The following is a 5,545-nucleotide window of genomic DNA, read 5'->3' as shown; positions in this document are numbered from 1 at the left end:
TCTTCCAAGGAAAGTCCTCTTGATTAGAATTGAACAAGGCCTTGTAGAGCGACTTAACCTCGAACTTGCCCTTCTTGGACGAAGACCAGCAAATACGATCTACACTGCCAATGGAAACCTTGCCAGAATACAACCGATCAAAAAAAGGAGAAACCAAATCCATCTCCCAATCTTGGACCGGCCGTACAAAAATGACATTCCACCCGACAACCCCATTCCTCCAAGTAAAATTATCCTTCACCCAAGCTTCTTTGTGAAATCCATGCATATCCCATCTAATTGGAATATACCTGGTTTTTGTCACCAAGTTCTGTGTTCAAGGATTGCCTGGATTGGCATATGACTACTCGTATTCCTACCCCGCCACCCGCATTGTGCAATACTGCGAAATCAAGTGCTCTTGCGGCCCTGCCTGCTTCATCATTATAGACTGGCCACAGCTGAACAACAATGCTCCAAAGTCCAATCAACACTTTTCCACATGAAGAGTTTTTTTGCTACCTGATCTATTCAACTCATTTCCATATGAAGATGAGCCTAGTACGCAGGTCTTAAAAACACATGCAAGTCTCATGTAGCTTTCAAGGTATTAATACTCCTATATTTATTTCAGTCGTTTCTTAATTGTCTTGTTACTTCTTTTGTAGATACTTGGCTGTATGTTTGGCCATTTTATGGAAAAATAAAGTCTTAAGTGTTGATTTATCTAATATCTTTTACTAATTTGATGAAATTTGGATAGAAAACCTTTCAAAACATTGGAGCAATGTCTCTGAAAAAAACTTGGTCAGGATTCGGAAAAGTTTTTGATAGAAAAAGCAGAGTATATCATGATAGGACATACCAATGGGGGTATGGAGTGTAGAAATGAAACGGGGATTTATAATAGATAAATGTTCCACTTAAGGTAGGAACCACCAGTCCACCATACACTCAAGGTGCTTAAACAATTCTTTTCTTCTTTCTCACTCATTCGCTCTATTGTTTATATAGAGAGACGACTCCTACGAGATACACTACAACTCAGCCTATTGCTACCAGACTCATAGTCAGCAACAACTACCTATGACCTGATAAACATAAATGACTTTCTAACATGATAATGATAAATGACATAAACGACTTACTACCATGATAATCATAAATAACTTTATTGACTCATCCCTCTATCCTTTATTCTCCTAGCTGAAGAAGATCGAGCTAATACGTATACTTGGGATTAGGTATCCTAGTCCTTTGGCCCGATCCCTATCATATCATGTAGGCTCTTTGATTTAAATTGGTTGTTGATTTTAATTTACTGTCAACTTGTAATGTCTGCTTGATATGCGAGCTCATGCAGAATGTCTTGATCTTGCTTTACTTAGTTGTGTTTCTTTATTATATTTATCCTCATCTAATTGTTAGGTCAGTGGCACTAATTATTCTGGAAGCTGAGACTGCAATTTATGTTTGTTGAGTTTATTGAGTCAAAATATGTTCACATTTTCTAGAAACCAAATAAGTGGAGATGACAAAAAAGAAATGTAAAGTCTTTGAAAGTTTGATTTAAAAGCAGCAATGGTTTAAGTAGGAATTTCTTTTGAGACTCAGGTGGATTTTATATGCTATTGAATTGTGTTGCTCAGAATAAATTTTAAATAATAATAATAATAATAATTAAAAATAAATAAAAAATTGAGAAGAATAAATTTTGTTCCCCAACTTGGTCGAAAATAAAAACCTAACCCTGCGGCTTGGCGTTTCTTATTCTCTAACCCTAAAGCAACAGAGAAACCAATGGCCAACGAATTGCCTGAAGACTTGGTGACGCAGATTCTGCTATGGCTTCCGGTCGTCTCTCTCTTGCGTTTCAAGTGCGTCTACAAATCCTGGTACGCTCTCATCACACACCAAAACTTCGTAAGAAAACACCTCATACACAACAACAACAACAACAGCAACACCCACCTTCTCCTTTAATTGCGCGACAAATTCACCGAAGATTATGTTGTCTCCACGATTTCTTATGAAACACTCCTAGTATCCCTTACACAACCTATGCCTCCACTGTTTTCTTTTGGGTTGATGGAGGAGGGTGGGACTTTTGTTGTGGGTTTTTGCAATGGTCTCGTTTGTCTCCACGGTTTTTCAACATATCACTTCAATGTTGTTATATGGAACCCTGCAACTAAAGAAACAAAGGTTGTCCTCGAATTGCCCCAATTCCGTGGCGGCTATATTGGTGGTATGGGATTTGGTTTTGATTCCAAAACTAATGGCTACAAGATAATCAAGATTCATTTTCTCCCTCATCACGAGTCTAAGTCTAGAAATTATTCATACTAAAAAGGGGTATACAGCTTAAGTTCTGATTCTTGGAGAAAACTTGATGGACACTGGGAATACACAAGGTCACCTTTTCTTACTGATAATTGTATAGGTCAGTTGACATACATCAATGGGATGGCTTCTTGGAGGGCAGCTGGTGATGCTAGTGATGATAGGGCAGGTGTCTTGTCATTTGACATGAGCGAAGGGGTATGCCTAGAAACACCGCTGCCGGATGATGTTGTGAGGAATCGCAATCCACTTGTTTGGGAAGAGTTATTTGTGTTCAATCAATCGATTGGTATGGCAGTTAGAATCTGTCCTGAAGATTGGTTCAAAACACGCTTTGATATTTGGTCGTTGCTTGAAGTTTGTGTTAAGGATTCTTGGACTAAGCTTTTCACTATTGGACCGTGTATGGGAATTATACGACCGTTAGGATTTTGGTAGAATAACACCATGTTCATGGAAACTTCTCACAAAAATTCTCGTAGAGTGGTCTTGTACGACCCCTCTACCAAACAAATGATGAATCTCCAAATTGATCCTGGAGTAACATTCTCGTCACAGTTGGTTACTTACATGGAGACCCTAGTTTCTGTCAAGGGAGGAAATGGATTTGAAGAGCAAGATATATAGTTGTTGACAATGCTTGATGACCCATCTTTCTACATATGTTCAAGTGTGTTTTAGGCAACATATATGTGTTAAAGATAATATTTTATGCTTATTCTTGTCAAATGATATCTTTCTCATTAAATATATATATGCATTTAACTCGTATCTCTTTTGGAGCAATTGTGAGTGAATTTAAGCTTAAATAAGACTAGTACAAGGGTTCTACACAAAATCTTTATTTTACTTATCATGCGGAAGTAGTTTTTCACAGTCCCATATGTTTAGTCTTTCTTATATATATATATATATATATATATATATATATATATATTTCTTTGCTGCTACTTGTTAGCAATTTACTTTTGAATATGTTTTGGTACTTTTGAAGAGGTTTTCATAAAATGCAATGCACATCTAGGCAGGGGAAAGGCAAGGCTCAAGCTTGTTAGCGTTTGAGGGCTTTGTTGTCCTGTGGGCTTTTTGGGTGGGTCGGGTTGTGGGCATTTTTGCTTCTTTTTTTTTGGGTTTTGGGCATGTGGGAGCTCCTTGTGTATACGGCCTGTGTACTTAAGGGTGCGCCTTACACCTTACGCTTTCAATAAAGTTTTTCATTACTTATAAAAAAAAAAATGCAATGCCCAAAAATCTCTTGGCTTATTAATTATGGCATTTTTTTGTAGAGTTATATATTGAAAATTTGAAGTTTCATTTAAAATAAATAAAGGCTTATCACTACCTTGTTCTACTAACAGAAATTTTGGCATTGAACTGTATGTTAATCTTTCAAATCACTATAAGATGATTAGAATGTTTGACTTTTTTTTTTTTTCTAGGTAATCGAGATGTCATTAAAAACGTAAACAAACCTAGAGATACAAGAAGTATACAAGAACAACATCTAGAAGGAGAATTAGAATGTTCGAATAGGACAAAGTTTTCCTCCAAACTAGGTTGGAGGAATTTCCTTCAACCTAGACACAAAGGGATCATCTTCCACACTACCGCGCTTCAAGAACGGCCTCCCGACCACCAGCAATCGAACAAGCCCCTCACCTTGCAAGGCATGACCCAATGCAACCCAAACCGATCAAAAATAGTATGCCAAAGAACACTTGCGATTTCGCAATGGAGAAGAAATGATCGACTGACTCTCCATTCTTCTTGCACATACAACACTACTCCACTACCACTAGGTTCCTCTTCCGCAGGGTGTCGTGAGTCAAAATTTTGCCTAAGGTCGCGGTCCACCCGAAAAAAGCCACTCGCAAAGGCACCTTAGTACACCAAATGCTTTTCCAAGGAAACACCTCATGGTCAAATTTGGACAAGACCTTGAAGAGAGACTTAACCTCGAACTTGCCTTTCTTAGATGATGACCATCGAATACGATCCATAGAACCTATGGATATCTTGCACGAGTACAACCGACCAAAGAAAGAAGAAATCACATCCATCTCCCAATCCTGTACTGGCCGCACAAAAATGACATTCCATTCGACAACCCCATTCCTCCAAATAAAGTTATCCTTCACCCAAGCTTCTTTATGTCTGGCGATGCTGAACAAAGACGGGAAAACATGCTTCAAAGAGGAGTCCCCACACCAAATATCATGCCAAAAATGAACTTTCGAAGCCACCCCCACCTCATAACGAATACCTTTGGCAAATAAATTTCAACCTTGACGAATGTGCTTCCATAAGCCCACACCATGGGAACCCGAAACCTTCTTTGTGCACCACCCACCCTCCTGATCTTCATATTTAGCTTTGATAACCTTATACCACAGAGCCTCACTCTCATTCGCATATCTCCAAAGCCATTTACCCAGGAGAGGTTGATTAAACTGGTGCAACTTACGAATGCCAAGCCCACCGTACCGAAGGGGACGACAGACTTGATTCCAATTTACAAGATGCAGCTTAGGCTCGTCTCCCATCCCTCCCCATAAGAAATTTCTTTGAACTTTCTCAAGTCTTTTAGCTACACTCATAGGAATCGGAAACAGAGACAAAAAGTAAGTCGGAAGATTAGAGAGCGTACTCTTAATGAGTTAAACGACCTCCTTCAGAGAGATACATTCTCTTCCAACCTGCCATCTGACGCTCCATTTTTTCGATCACATCATTCCACATAACCTTATCCTTATACCCCGCCCCAAGAGGGAGACCCAAATACTTCATCGGCAACACTACACCCAAGGATATTAGCTAAAACCCCTATGTTCTCCACCTCACCAATAGCCACAATTTTAGACTTTCCAAGATTCACTCTCAAACCCGAAACAGCTTCAAAACATAAGAGAATGAGACGCACATACCGGATTTGCTCGATAGAAGCTTCACAAAAAATCAAAGTGTCATCAGCAAATAAAGAGTGGGATACCACTAACTCCGATAATACCCTATTACCCACCGAAAAACCAGTCAAAAAGCCGTGGTCAACCGTCGCATTCACCATCTTACTCAAAGCCTCTATAACAAGCACAAAAAGTAACGGAGAAAAGGGTCCCCTTGCCAAATTCCCCTCGAGCTGTTGAAGAAGCCTTCCGGAGAACCATTCACAAGAATGAAAAATGTTACCGACGTAATACACCACTCTATCCACGCCCTCCACCTC

The sequence above is a fragment of the Corylus avellana genome, chromosome ca2 (assembly GCF_901000735.1).
Source record: "Corylus avellana chromosome ca2, CavTom2PMs-1.0".
Taxonomy (NCBI): domain Eukaryota; kingdom Viridiplantae; phylum Streptophyta; class Magnoliopsida; order Fagales; family Betulaceae; genus Corylus; species Corylus avellana.
This window is presented reverse-complemented; position numbering follows the sequence as displayed.